This window comes from Drosophila persimilis, unplaced genomic scaffold (assembly GCF_003286085.1).
Source record: "Drosophila persimilis strain 14011-0111.01,24,50 unplaced genomic scaffold, DperRS2 tig00001153-arrow-arrow-pilon, whole genome shotgun sequence".
NCBI lineage: Eukaryota > Metazoa > Arthropoda > Insecta > Diptera > Drosophilidae > Drosophila > Drosophila persimilis.
The window spans coordinates 146,580-161,313 of NW_020825429.1; positions in this window are offsets into that span (position 1 = coordinate 146,580).

The window sequence follows — 14,734 nt, forward strand, 5'->3', positions numbered from 1 at the left end:
ACCTATAATAAAATTTATAACGTTTTCGGAAATTAATAATTTGTGAAATTATTGAACAATCATAGTCAGCGAAAAAGCTCGTTGTCTCAACATTTGGTGACCCCGACGTGATCGTCAGTAACAATTTGGAAATAAACAATTATAAACAGTGAAAATTATCCGCTAAACATAACTGTTCGAACGCGAAGCGGTTAGTTCCCATTTCGTCGCGCGCTTGCTTACAAGCACTAATACAGCTACGTGCATTAGCGGCTTCGGGTTCGCTGCACTTGCGCTTGCATACCAAAAAAAATCAAACGGTTGGTTCTTCGATTCTTCTTTGTGCTTTGCTCGCTGCTGCCTGTCGAAAATGGATGAGTCTAATGACGTGCCGGAAAACAGGGTGTCTTTTTACAAACTAAAGGCACTCTCAATATACAACAAAGCCGTTTCACTTCGAGAGACGATATTGAATGATGAAAACAACCCAATCAGTGAAGATGCGCTAAGTGTTCATTTAAAATTCTTGGAAAAAATATCCGACTCATTTAATGTTACTCATTCTAATTTAGAAGAGCTTGATGTAAGCGAAATTGGCAGCGACTTAAGCAACAATTTTGAGGATTTGGCGATGGAAATCGAAGTTCGTATTCGCTCAGCACTCCGCAGGACTACCCAGAACATGCCGCATCACTCAACGATACGACCCGAGCTCAACGTTACTGCCTCCGGAAATGTACGGTCACGATATCATATTCCTGACATTAAACTTCCCACTTTCCGTGGAGGTTATACTGAGTGGGCAGACTTTTACTCGATGTTTAGCACAGTAATAGATCAGGAGCCCTTTCTATCAAAGATTGAGAAGTTCCAGCACCTGCGCTCATGTTTGGATGGACCTGCCCTGGAGGCTGTTCGCTCTTTGGAAGTATCGGAGAGCAATTATGATATTGCATTGGACATTTTAAACAATCGTTTCAATAATAAACGTTTAATCTTTCAGGCACACGTCGCTGAGATTCTGAGGCATGAGAAGGTTGAAGATGGGTCAACTACAAAGCTACGTACTTTATCGGACAAGCTTCATTCTCACATGAGAGCGCTTAGATCGATGGGTACCATGGAGGAAATAGCTGGATGCATCATCGTTCACTCCACATACAAGTATCTCGACTCTGATACCAGGACCAAATGGGAGGAGCTGTCGCCCCCTAACGTCATACCAACATGGGACCATTTTTCGGCTTTTTTGGAGAGGAGATGTCAAGCCATGGAGACCATGGATCAAGCTATGTTGATTCAAATCCATAGCAGTCAGGTTGGAAAACATAAACGAATCACTCATTCAAAACACAGTCTTGTTGCTACAAATACAATCGTATTGGAATGCGTGTTCTGTGATAATAAAGGGCATAACATTTACAGCTGCACTCGCTTTGGAAACCTTTCGCCATCTTTGCGTCTTAGAGAGGCAAGGAAGCTTAGAGTTTGCTTCAACTGTTTGAAGAAGGGACATCGGAATACCTCCTGCAGTTCAGGCTCTTGTCGCACATGCGGTGAAAAGCATCATACCCTTTTACATATCAACAATCCGCTGCCTACGTCAGTTAACACGGAACCTGCAAACGCTACTACGTCTCCTATTCAGACAGACTTATGCCCAGGCCCCAATCTTTCAAGTTCTCTTGTTGCCGCTTCATCACCATGCTCGCCTCCTGCTCAGAATCTTAGCTCAGACGTAGTGCTTCTAGCCACGACAGTCATTATGATAAAGAGTCGAGTTGGTGATCTTCTTCCTTGTCGGGCTCTTCTGGATTCAGGCTCTCAGATTAATTTAATAACCTCTCGCTTTGCTCAGAGGCTTCAGCTGAAACGAGCCAAAGGGTCGGTATCAGTATCGGGTATCGGCGCTGATTCTGCATTTCACACGGAAGGTTCAGTTAATTTGTCATTCAATCCAGGACTTCCGATTACTTCACGAGTCTCACAGCTCTCGTTGCTCCACGTATTACAGGAAACCAGCCTGCTTCTTCATTTGATGTATCCAAATGGGAAATGCCATCCAATATCAGCCTTGCTGACCCACACTTTAACAAATCTCAGCGCATCGATGTACTTATTGGAGCCAGCTTATTTTACGACATTTTATGCGTTGGACAGATCAAATTGGAGAGGGGACTTCCTATAATACAAACGAGGGGGAACGTTGTGAGTTGCTGCGGACACCGCAACTCTACAGTTATACCCGATACTAAGTCAGTATGGCTCTCCTCCGGCAGCGCCGCTAATATTAAACGACACGACAAAGAGTGCGTGCGAGAGAGACAGAAAATCAGTCTGTGCGTGACGTCGGGCGCTGCGTAGCCAATGCAAATTGATTTGTTCCTTTTGGCTACAAAAATTATCTGATCTGATCCAGATTCAGCAATCTGATAGATATGGTCATTATCTATGATTCTGCGTTTTTAGTTTTCTCAAATCTGCAATATTGTGGATGCAACAGATTTTCGTCCTTTGTGGGGGCGGATGGGGGTGGGGCGAAATTCTGAGATATACGTTTTATAGTGACATCTTAAAGGAGTGTGTGTACCAAATTTGGTTACTCTAGCCTTAATAGTCTCTGAGATTTGTGGTTGCCTCAGATTTTCGTCCTTTGCGGGGGCGGAAGGGGGTGTGGCGAAATTTGGACAGGAAACGGTCAAGGTCCGATATCACAGGAGTGTGGATACCAAATTTGGTTGCTCTGGCTTTTATAGGTTCTGAGATCCTTGAACTCATATTTTGCAAATTGCAAAACCGACCATGAAACCTGTGTGTTAGAGTGAGACAGAGCGAGAAAGAGTGATATCGTTTTCGTGATTCTGGCTGTAATAATTATACGATCTGGTTCAGATTTTGCACTCTAGAAGATATAGTCATCTTCTACGATTCTGCGTTTTTAGTTTTCTCGTATCGTCGAAATTGTGGATGCCACAGATTTTCGCCCTTTGTGGGGGCGGAAGTGGGCGGGGCAAAGTTTTGAAATATTTTTGGAGCAGTGACATATCACAGAAGTCTGGATCCAAAACATCGTTGCTCTAGCTCTTATAGTCTTTGAGCATTAGGCGCTGAAGGGGACGGACAGACGGACAGACGGACGGACGGACAGACAGACAGGGCTCAATCGACTCGGCTATTGATGCTGATCAAGAATATATATACTTTATAGGGTCGGAAACGATTCCTTCTGGACTTTACACACATCCACTTTTACCACAAATCTAATATACCCCAATACTCATTTTGAGTATCGGGTATAAAAACCCGTCTCGGCTGGGTTGTCACAGGTGGAGGTCAGTACTCCCGCAGCTCAGTGCTCCTAGCTGCCTCTAGTTCGACGGAATTGAGTCAAACGCCTACCGTTGGTTTGGATGAGCTAGTGCGAAGGTTCTGGGAAGTGGAAAACTGCCACGGTCCCGCTACAGAAGCAACAAAGGAGGAAATTGCTTGCGAGGAACATTTAAAAAAACATTGCGGTCGGCTTCCAAGTGGCGAATATTGCGTTCAATTGCCTTTAAAGCTGAGTGACAGTCTTCTTGGAGATTCTTATCAACAAGCCTATCGCAGATTTCTCAATCTAGAGCGCAAGTTGGTTCGCAAACCGCTTCTCAAGGCCCAATACGCCGCATTTATAAAGGAATACGTCGATTTGAATCACATGTCCCCTGTCAAAAGTGACGCACTTAAACAATGCAAATTTTTTCTTCCTCATCACTGCGTCTTAAGAGAAGACAAAACCACCACAAAACTTCGAGTAGTTTTCGACGGATCCGCTTGTACATCTACAGGATATTCCCTCAACGATATATTGATGTCAGGCCCAACAAATCAGCCAAAGTTAGTTACGACTCTTCTTCGATTTCGTACCTTTCGTATAGCATTGACTGGTGACATTTGTAAAATGTATAGATGCGTCCGTGTCTCGCCCCAAGATAGTTTTCTGCAGTGCATACTGTGGCGTGACTCACCCCTCGAGGAGCTAAGGACATTCAAGCTGGATACCGTGACCTATGGAACGAAACCAGCAGCATTTCTGGCCGTCCGTTCTATGCACCAACTAGCGGCAGACGAGAGTTCGTCATATCCAATTGGCTCTGAAGTTGTGCTGCGGGACTTTTACGTGGATGATTTGCTAACGGGGGGAGATACTACAAATGAGGTGCTGGAAATAATTCGCCAGGTGTCAGGACTATTAGCCAAAGGAAATTTCAAGATCAGAAAATGGTGTTCCAACGATACATATGTACTCGATCAAACACCCCATGAAGATAGGGAAACATTTGTTAAATTTACTGATGGCAGCGATGTAACCAAGACGCTAGGTTTAGCATGGAATCCCACTTCGGATGAGCTATTATTTTCATTCTGTCCCAATCAAGTCCCTTCGAAACCAACTAAGCGAGTTGTATTGTCAACTATTGCACGATTTTATGATCCACTCGGACTTATAGGGCCAGTTATTACTAAAGCAAAAATATTTCTACAGCAGCTGTGGAAAGAAAGGCTTCATTGGGATGAAAGTCTGCCAGTCTCCTTACGCACAACTTGGATCAACTTTATTCAGCAGTTTGACTCTATGCAACAAATTTCTTTCCCGCGCCTATCTTTCCTTCGAAGCAGCAACCTTGAAATGCATGGATTTTGTGATGCCAGCATGAGTGCTTATGGAGCTTGCATCTACGCTGTTTCGCAAGGCGACAATGGAGTCAAGGCAAATCTTCTATCTTCCAGATCTCGTGTAGCGCCACTGAAGACTATCACAATACCCAAGTTGGAATTATGTGGTGCAGCGCTACTCGCTCAGCTTATGCATGAAGTGTCTTTGATGAACTTCAAGTGCTCTTATTATTGCTGGTGTGACTCCACAGTCGTTTTGGCTTGGATCAAGAATCAACCATCCAACTTCAATGTATTTGTCGCTAATAGACTTTCTGTTATTCAGGAACTCACATCTGGAATGTCTTGGCTGCACGTGCCAACTGATCTAAACCCTGCCGATATGCTTTCTCGAGGATCATTACCAGCTGAGCTCATCAATTCTCATCTTTGGAAGTATGGACCTACATACTTGACAGCCAGTAAGGATCAATGGCCAAGTACACCTGCTCTTCCAGAGCCGGTTTTGGAGGCACGAAAAACCATACTAATTACAAACTGCGCGTCAAGATATTTGGTGGAAGAATCAAAGTTTGTAAATTCCTTCCCCAAAATGCAACGAATTTTTGCGTATGTATGCAAATTCATTCATCGACGAAAGTCTGGAATAACTGTGGAGGACTTGCGTTTGGGAACCGAACTGCTTATTCGTCTTACTCAACAATCTCGTCTATCCACTGAAATAAGAGCCCTGGAAACGCGAAAGGACATCAAGGCTTCAAGCTCGATCGCCTCTCTTTCGCCATTTTTAGATGATTGCGGTTTGCTTCGAGTTGGAGGGCGTCTTAAAAACTCTACCTTGGACTTTGAAGCACGGCATCCCATAATATTGCCCAAGAATCATTCCATCACTTCTGCTCTGATACGGCACTTACACGAAAAGCACCTTCACGCTGGACCCCAGTCGCTATTAGCCATCATTCGTCAAACGTACTGGCCAATCGGTGGCCGAAAGACCGTAGCACACGTAATCCAAAAGTGTGTCAGATGCTTTAGAGTGAAGCCTCGAACTCTCGAGCAAATAATGGCAGATTTTCCGGTGGACAGAGTCAGCGAATCTCGTGCATTTTTAGTTACCGGCGTGGACTATTGCGGTCCGTTCCTGTATAAATCAGATGTTCGAAACCGGCCCCCACTAAAGTGCTACATGAGCATTTTTATATACTTCTCCACCAAGGCGGTTCACATCGAGCTTGTGAAGGATCTTACAACATCTGCGTTCCTCTCTGCTCTTCGCCGTTTCATTTGCACCCGTGGAAGACCGATTCGTATTTGGTCAGATAATGCCACAAATTTTGTTGGAGCGCGGAACGAACTGGCGGAACTTAAGTCGCTATTCCTAAGCGACAGTCATCAAGAAGCCGTGCATCAAGCTTTTCTCAACGATTGCATCGATTGGCGTTTCATTCCTCCTAGATCGCCACATTTTGGAGGATTGTGGGAGGCGTCAGTCAAGCTTGCTAAGCATCATCTTCGACGTGCCCTCGGATCCTCGCTTCTTGGATTTGATGAGCTGCGCACTCTCGCGTGCAATATCTGTGCAATCATTAATTCAAGGCCATTGTTTCCTCTTTCAGAGAACCCTGCAGATCTCGATGTACTCACGCCCTGCCATTTTCTAGTTGGCGCCCCTATCACAACCTTCTTGGAGCCTGACTTGGTTCATTTAAACGCCGATCGCTTGGACCGTTGGCAGAAGGTCACACAGCTTCAGCAAATCTTTTGGTCTCGCTGGCGCCAATCGTATTTAACCAGTCTTCAAGAAAGAACGAAGTGGCGCACCCGGAATCCTGAGCTTCACGTCAATGATGTCGTTCTTGTTAAGGACGAGAACTTCCCTCCTCTGAAGTGGCCTCTAGCGAGAATCCTCGAGCTCATCCCAGGAGCTGATGGCGTATCTCGAGTCGCCTTGATCAGGATGGCTACAGGTGTTAGCCGAAGAGCACTTGCAAAACTATGTCTATTGCCTCTACGAGATGAGGTGAAAGGCATGAATCCTTCCACGGGGGGAGTATGTTCGGGCGAAGCCCGAGTGTAAATTTTATACCATTGTTTTATTGCCTATCAATTCACTTTCTTTTTTATTTTGGTCATTATACTAAACTAACGTAACGTAAGCGTAGCTTTATCTATGCTCGCTCAGCAACATGCTCTCATTTAATCATCTATTCTTATCTATGCTCGCTCTTGTTATCTTTTCTTTCCTATGCCGTCGCTAAGCCGTCAGCAGCTGCGCCTGCTCTAGCAGTTACCGCTTGATATAGTTGGAGAACAGACCCTTTTTGTCCCCAATCTATTACTTTGGCTCGAGATCGGCTCGCTTGCCTCATCCAAGTGTGTCACTCTAATACTATTGTAAAGGGCTCTGGCATCTTCGGCCACCCTCAACACACAAAATACCTATAAAAAAATTTATAACGTTTTCGGAAATTAATAATTTGTGAAATTATTGAACAATCATAGTCAGCGAAAAAGCTCGTTGTCTCAACACCCCATTTTAGTCCCATGGCTTTCCTGCAAGTATAGAGGGCCACTGTGGCCTTCTTTACTCTATCCTCTATGCTCAATTTCCAATCGGGCTTTCTATCGAGGATTAGGCCAAGATACTTGGCGTTGTTGCTGAAGACTAGCGTTTCCCCACATAGTCTTGGGGGAATCAGTACCGAAACCTTGTACTTCCTAGTGAAAAGCACCAGTTCCGTTTTAGACGGGTTGACGCCTAACCCGCATTTGTCTGCCCATTTCGACATTTTCGTGAGAGTACTTGTCATGCACTCACACAACGTCTGCGGAAATTTTCCGGAGAGTGCTATAGCAACAACGTCCGCATACGGCAGCACAATGCAGCCGTCCCCCCCTCTATCTCCCGCAGCTGTGTGTTCACTGCCACGTTCCATAGGAGGGTCGAGAGGACTCCGCGCTGCGGTGTGTCTCTGCAGACGAATCTGGTGCATGTTGACGTCCGCAGTGATGCCTCAACCGTCCTGCATTGCAGCATCTGTTCGATCAGACTCACCGTCCTGGAGTCAACCCCCAGATCCGTCAGTGCGCCCGTGATGGCGGTCGGAAGGATGTTGTTAAAAGCGCCTTCTATGTCGAGGAAGGCTACGAGGGTGTACTCCTTAAAGTTAAGGGATGCTTCGATGATCGATGTGATCGAGTGTAGGGCCGTTTCGGTGGATCTTCCCTTCCGATAGGCATGCTGGGAGTCTGAGATCAGACTGGACGGAATACACGCTGTTAGATGCAGCCCCAGGAGCCGTTCCATCGCCCTTAGAAGAAAGACGATAGACTAATGGGCCTGAAATCTTTTGGGGCAGTGTGCGAGGGCTTGCCTGCCTTGGGTATGAATACGACTTTGGTCTGAAGCCAGGTGTCAGGAATGCACCCGTGGGAAAAGATTCCCTCGTAAATTATTTTGAGCCAGTTAATGGCTTTAAGTCCCGCGTGAATCAGTTGGGCAGGGAAAATGCCGTCTGGGCCCGCGGATTTGTAAGGTTTAAAACTTCTGATCGCCCAGGAGACGTTCTCCCGGCTTAGCAGGCTCAGGAGGGCAAGTGAGACGACAGAAGGAGGCGCTAAGTAGTTGGGTCTGTTTTCATCGCAGCCAGGGAAGTGATTATTTAGGAGAAGATTTAGCGATTCATCGCTGAACGTAGTCCACGACTGGTCGGTGTTCTTCAAGTAGCCCAGGGTGGGTGTTGTCTTCGAGAGAACTCTGCGCAAGCGCGAGGCTTCTGAGTTACTCTCGATTTCGCTGCAGAACTTACGCCAGGAGGCGCGTTTAGCTTTTCTAAGTTCTTTGTTGTAGATTGACAGACTGGCCGTGTATTCGGCCCAGTTTTGCTCAACGTTTTCAGCCTTAGCTTTATTGAAGAGTCTCCGGGAGGCTTTCCGGAGTTCACCCAGTTTCGGATTCCACCATTCAGGTTTCTTCCGGACTCTGTTCTTCCCAGAGGGGCATGCTTTGTCGAGCGCCTTATTACAGGCGTCGGTAAAGATCTTAAGAAGACGAGTCGTGGCCTCCGTGGACAACTCCTCCACAGATGGGGGCTCGGGGAGAACACGACAGAGGTAATCAGAGTATCGAGTCCAGTTTGTCCGCCTGATGTTCCGGAAACGAACTGGCTTCGGTACTGAGAAGGAGAAAACAGTTTCCACGTACCTGTGGTCCGAGAAGGAGTGATCATCCAGGACCCTCGAGGATACAATGTTACTCTGTATCTCATGAGAGGCAAGCGTGAGGTCCAGGACCTACCTCCTTGCGGTTTTTAATAATAAAAGTGGGATCACTACCCCGGTTTAATAAGACCATCTGAGTGGTCAGTAAGTAACTGAAAAGGTACTCACCCCTTTCGTTTGTGTCAGTGCTTCCCCACTGACAGTGATGTCAGATGTCCGGGTGCGGCTGGTCTCGGATGGCAGTGGAGTCCGCAAACGTGACAGACCGTGGGCGTGGCTGGGCGGTGCATGATGGTATCGTCCCGGCGGGTTTCTGCTGCAACTTCAGCTGTAGATATGCCCGTCCGCAGTGGATCCTTGCGCGGATGCCACAGAGGAAGTCGAGTCCCAAGATGAAGACGTCTAATACCGTGGGGAGTATAAGGAGAGATACCTGTGTTTCTTTCTGATCCAGGCGCACTGTGACTGCTATCGCTTGGTTGATCTCCTTCCTGGTTCCATCTGCCAGGCGGATCCTGGTCCTCACCTCTCGCCTGTTCTCGGTCGTCCCTATCTCCTTCGCCAGCCGCTCACTGATGAAGGATCGTGTGGCTCCAGTGTCGAGGGTGGCCGCAAATGCTCTCCCATTGATGTCCACCAGGGCAGAGATCCTTCCTCCGGTCATGCTTAATGGGTGGGTTTCTCCTGTTCCTGGGTGCGCGCCTCCGTCCATGTCCCAGTTGGGCGGAGACCCGACCCGTTTCCCGACGCGGGTTTCCGGCAGCAGTTGATGGTCCGGACCCCTCGGTGGCCACATTCCCAACAGAACAGCTTCTGTCGGTTTGTGCACGCACCACTGAAATGGCTGTTTTCCCCGCAGTTCCGGCAGCCTCGTTGTACATCGATCGCCTGCTCTTGGTCCTGGCCGATTCCTCGGTTGGCGATCTCGGTTTTCCCGGGTGTCTCGTGTGTGTTGCCTCGTTGTGGGTTGGTTCCATTGCCGATATAGGCGGCTCGATGGTTCTGCGTGGTCCCGATGCTACGGAGTGCGTCTCGGTCCCGCGCGGTTTCGTAGGCCGAGACGAGCTGGGTCAATTCTGTGAGTGATTGGAAATCTTGTCTGCGCGTGTACATTTGATACTCCGGACGGCGATTTTCGTAGATCCGCTCGAGTTCCTGTTCCCGAGTATACTGGGCTCGCTGACGCAACTCGATAAGGTAATCCCGGAAGGATTCCTTGGGCTTCTGTTCCCGACTTCGTATGGTGTCTTCCAGCCGCTGGAAGTATCTGGGGGCAGGAAGAATTCTAGGAATTCGTTCCGAAAGTCTGTCCAATTCTGTCCCTGCATCTGAAAAGTTCGGAACCATCCTTCGGCCTTACCTGTAAGGAGACCGGAGATGGCTCGCGGCAACTGCTCTGGGCTCCCACCGTACGATTCCACTCGCTCCTCGAGCCTTTCGATGAACGCTAGTGGGTCCGCGTGGCCGTCGAAAGTAAATCCCCATTTCCGGAGTTTGTCCGCCAGTAATGAGTATGAAATCTCACCCCCTCCGGGGCGTGAGACCCGATGTCCCTGAGGAAGACGTGGCTGTTCTCCTTCCGTGGTTGTCTGGTGGCTAGGCGTGGCCAGGGGTCCAGTGGTAGTGGGTCCTGGCTCGTGGTTCTTGCTGGCCGCCTCTGGTCTGATTCCTTGGAGTGGTCCTTGGGCATCTCGTTGTGGTTGCTCGTCCTGAGCGGCCGGCGTCTCGGTTGCTGACCCGCGATATCCGTGGGTGGATCCTTGGCTCGTGCTGGGCAGCTCGGGTACGATTAATCGCAGTTTTGGTCCCTCCCTGCTGTCTTCCATCTTCGTCCGGCTCTCTGGCCCGGATGACGTGGCTGGACTCCGGTGGTCCCTGGGGCTCGGTATGTTCCCAAAGTGCGTGGCCAATTCGTCCAGCCTTGCTTGCACGGCTTCGGGGTGCCCTGGGCGTGCGATGAAGGCGGTGATCCGGCTCCGTAGATCCTCCACCGTCCCGGTTTCTCCTAGTCCAAACTCCTTAGCCAGGCTCTGCAGCTCGTCCTTCCTGCGGGACGCTATCCAGCGGATGTTCATCCTGATCCTGTTCCACTAATCGGGGCACCGGTCTGAGTCGTTATCAGCACGGTACTGGGTCAGGGCTCCTGTACTAGGATACACAGCACTGGGTCCTGTCGAAGAATACGTGGCAAGGTACTGGATCGGTGATCCTATACTAGGATTTACGGCACTGAGGTGGGGGGTCCTGTCGAAGGATACGTGGCAAAGTACTGGATCGGTGATCCTATACTAGGATACACGGCACTGAGGTGGGGGTCCTGTCGAAGGATACGTGGCGCGGTACAGGGAAAGGTTCTGTCTGACTGCTCGGTGGTAACTGTATGACTGCCCGGTAACAACTGCCTCGACCGGTGTTTCTCCTCCGCCTTATATTGGCCGCGGCCATGGCTTTGTGGCCGAGGGCTCCTCTGCCTGCTCCTCGCTGCTCCGTTGTTCTACCGCTGCTTCGCTGCTTGGCTGCTCGGTCACTCTCTCGCTGCTCTGTCCCTGCTTGGCTGCTCTGTCACTGTCTCTCTGCTCTGTCACTGCCTGGCTGCTCGGTCACTGTCTCGCTGCTCTGTCACTGCCTCGCTGCTCTGTCGCTGCTGCTCTTCCGCTCTGCCGCTGCCTCGCTGCTCTGTCGCTGCTGCTTCTCTGCTCTGCCGCTGCCTCGCTGCTCTGTCGCTGCTGCTTCTCTGCTCTGCCGTTGCCTCGTTGCTCTGTCGCTGCTGCTTCTCCGCTCTGCCGCTGCCTCGTTGCTCTGTCGCTGCTGCTTCTCCGCTCTGCCGCTGCCTCGTTGCTCTGTCGCTGCTGCTTTGTTGCTCTGCCGCTGCTCTGTCGCTGCTGCTTTGCTGCTCTGCCGCTACTGCTGCTTGGCTACTCTGTCGCTGGTGCCGCTTTGTCGCTGTCGCGTGCCAAAGTTTTAGGCGCCGTCCGCGGCCATTTTCTCCCGGCACGCGGTGCTGTGTCCTCGGCGTCTCTCCCCGTCTCTTTCTGTCGCGTAGGTGGCTGGCCGCGTGGTTTTTTCGCGTCTCTCCCCGTCTCTTTCTGCCTCGTAGGTGGCTGGCTGCGTGGTTTTTCGCGTGGTTTTCGCCGGCGCGTCTGGGAGACGTGCCGGCGGCTGTTGCTAGTGGGGTATTAGAGAAACCAGCCTCAGCTGTACATAAGTCGAGGGATCAAAGATTGGTGCTGGCTATTCGCCGGGACTCTGATTTTGGGGCTGCTAATCACTGATTTGAAGTTTTCCTTTCCTTTCTCCTGCTGCTTTTCCTGATCCGTGGGTCCTAAGCATCGTTTGCTGTTTTGCTTTTGTGGGTCTTGCCTTTTAATTGTGGGCTGCTGCTTGGTTCCGTTTTCACTTTTCCACTTGTTCCCTATGCTCACCGACTCTCCCCTCGTGAGTCCCTGCTCGGGCGCCATCTGTAAGGAAGTTCTCAGGCCGAGGTACAGCTTCTCAGTCTGTCCAGGGCCCGGTCCTTCCCCACAGCAAAATTTGTTGTGTGAGGACCTAAGGGGATAGCCACTCGTGGCGAAAGCGCGCCCGTGGGGTGGATCGTGGGACGGTCGGGCCTGGCCCGGCCACGAGGCGTGGGTGAAGCCGTGCTTGGGAGCTGCAGAGACGTGCGTTGGGGGTCATGTGTGGCGGGAGAAGAGGTTTGGATCAGGGATCGGAAGGGTATGGGAGAGGGGAGCCCAGCTTAGCAGATGCCGCATGATCCACGACTCACATCTGCGTCGCCAGGTCCCCATGGCGAGGGTGTAGGAGAGGGAACCCAGCTTTGCGAATGCCGCGTGAATCCACGACTCACATCCAGCATCGCCGGGTCCCCAGGGGGAAAAGGTACAGGAGAGGAAAAACCCAGCTTGGTGAATGCCGCATGATCCACGACTCACATCCACTTCGCCGGGCCTCCCGGGAAAAGGGAAGAGAGGGGGAGGGGGAGTGAGTGACTCCTACGGGCGAATGTTCTGAGACAGGTGGGATGAGGTTGGTGTCTTTATTGTTTTCGGATCATTTCCCTACTTAAAATCCCGCGCCTGCAGCGGGGAAATAAACGCCAAAAAAATTATATTAAACAACATGTGGGCATAGATATGTAAAACAACTGCGGGAATGTTCTGTTTATACCTGCCTACTGCACCGATCTGTTCCCCCCCAGAGCTTGTCACAGCTTGTTTCTTTTTCACACGGCGCGGTCGCGGCTTATTTTTCACATTTTTTGCTTCCGCCGCACAACCGGTCTTGCTCAGCCCTCGGAGATCACTCTCGAGCCTGGCCCGCGCTGGACCGTGCCAGGCCTCTGCTTTACCTTTTGCAGCTTCTCTGCCGCTTCGTGGCTGCGCAGCTTTCGGCTGTTGGCCTCGGCTGCGTGGGCGATCGGCTGCGTGTGTGTATTGACTGCTTCGCCGTCGGCTCTTTCCTCGGCTGCGTGGGCGTAAGGCCGATCGGCGGCTTCTCTGCCGCTTCGCTCTCTTTCATCTGCGTATAGCCGTTCTCTTCTTTGCGTTGGCTGCGTGGGCGTAAGAGCGTATCTCTTTCGTGTTGGTTCTCTTAGTAATAATGAAATTAGATAACAAGCCGTCGGGGCGGTCCCTTCAGGGGTTGTTGTGGAGGCTTATGCCTTCACAGGATCCAGACTTCTGTGATATGTCACTGCTACAAAAATATTTCAAAACTTCGCCCCGCCCACTTCCGCTCGCGCGTGATGTCTCGACCGGACCCGGTCTGCGAGACCGGTGCCTACTGAGTCTATCCGGCCGTCGTGTACTAGTAGCGGGTTTCTTAGTTGGTTGTCTGAGGAAGCGTCGTGCCCGGCTGTTCCCGTGTCAGCTGGGGACGCGAGTCGTTTCCCGATGGGTCCTGGCGGCAACAGCCCACGGTGCGTGTTCCGCGCTTGCCGCACTCCCAACAGAAGAGGATCGATGGGTTGGTGCAGTCGCGAGATACATGTCCCGCTTCTCCGCAGCGTCGACAGGCTGCGTGCGGGTTGGCGATAGGGATGGTGATCATTCGATGTGTCACTTCCTGTGCTGAAGCGCCGGCTTGGTGCGGCTTCCTTGCGGGTTCCGAGGTGTTCCAGTGAGGTTTTCGGAATTGGGCCCGATTCGTCCCGCTTTCGTTTTGTTGTGCCGTTGGACGCGTGTACCTGGGTGGTTGTCGAGGGGGGAAGAGGGTCGCCGGTATGCTCCGCTCCTGGATACTCTCGAATTCTGTGGCCAGCATTGTCAGTTGCGTCAGACTTCTCAGTTCGTGTCTTCGCAGCTGATACGCCGGGAGGGTGTTGTCATAGATCCGGCTAAGTTCTTTGGCTTCGTCGTACCCGGCGTGGTGCATGAGCAACCGGAGCTCGATGACGAAGTCCTTGAACGGTTCGCCCGCCGCTTGTTTGCGGTCCCTGATCTGGTCTTCCAATTGCTCGAAGTACCGGGGAGGCAGGAAAAAGGCTAGGAATTCCTGGCGGAAATCGGACCATGAGGCGCTCTGGAGTCGGCTGGTGCGGAACCAACGGTTGGCTCGGTCGGTGAGGAGCTCTGCCATGGCTTGCGGCACGTAGTTCATGTCTAACCCGTACGAGAGGGCAAGCTCTTCCAGTAGTTCCTGGAACTTGTAGGCTGAGTTTGGGGTCCGTCTTCCGCTTCTCTGTTGGTGCTGAGGTGTCGGGCTGGGGCGTCTGGCTCGTCCTGGCGATCTGGCGTACTGCCGCTCGAGCTCCGCCAACCTGACCCAGGCATCGTGTTCGAGGGGCCCGGCGACTAGTTCGGCGAAACTCCTCCGCAAATCTTCCACGTTCCCCTCGCGGCTGAATCCGAATTCCTCCGCGAAGGACTCCAGCTCTTCT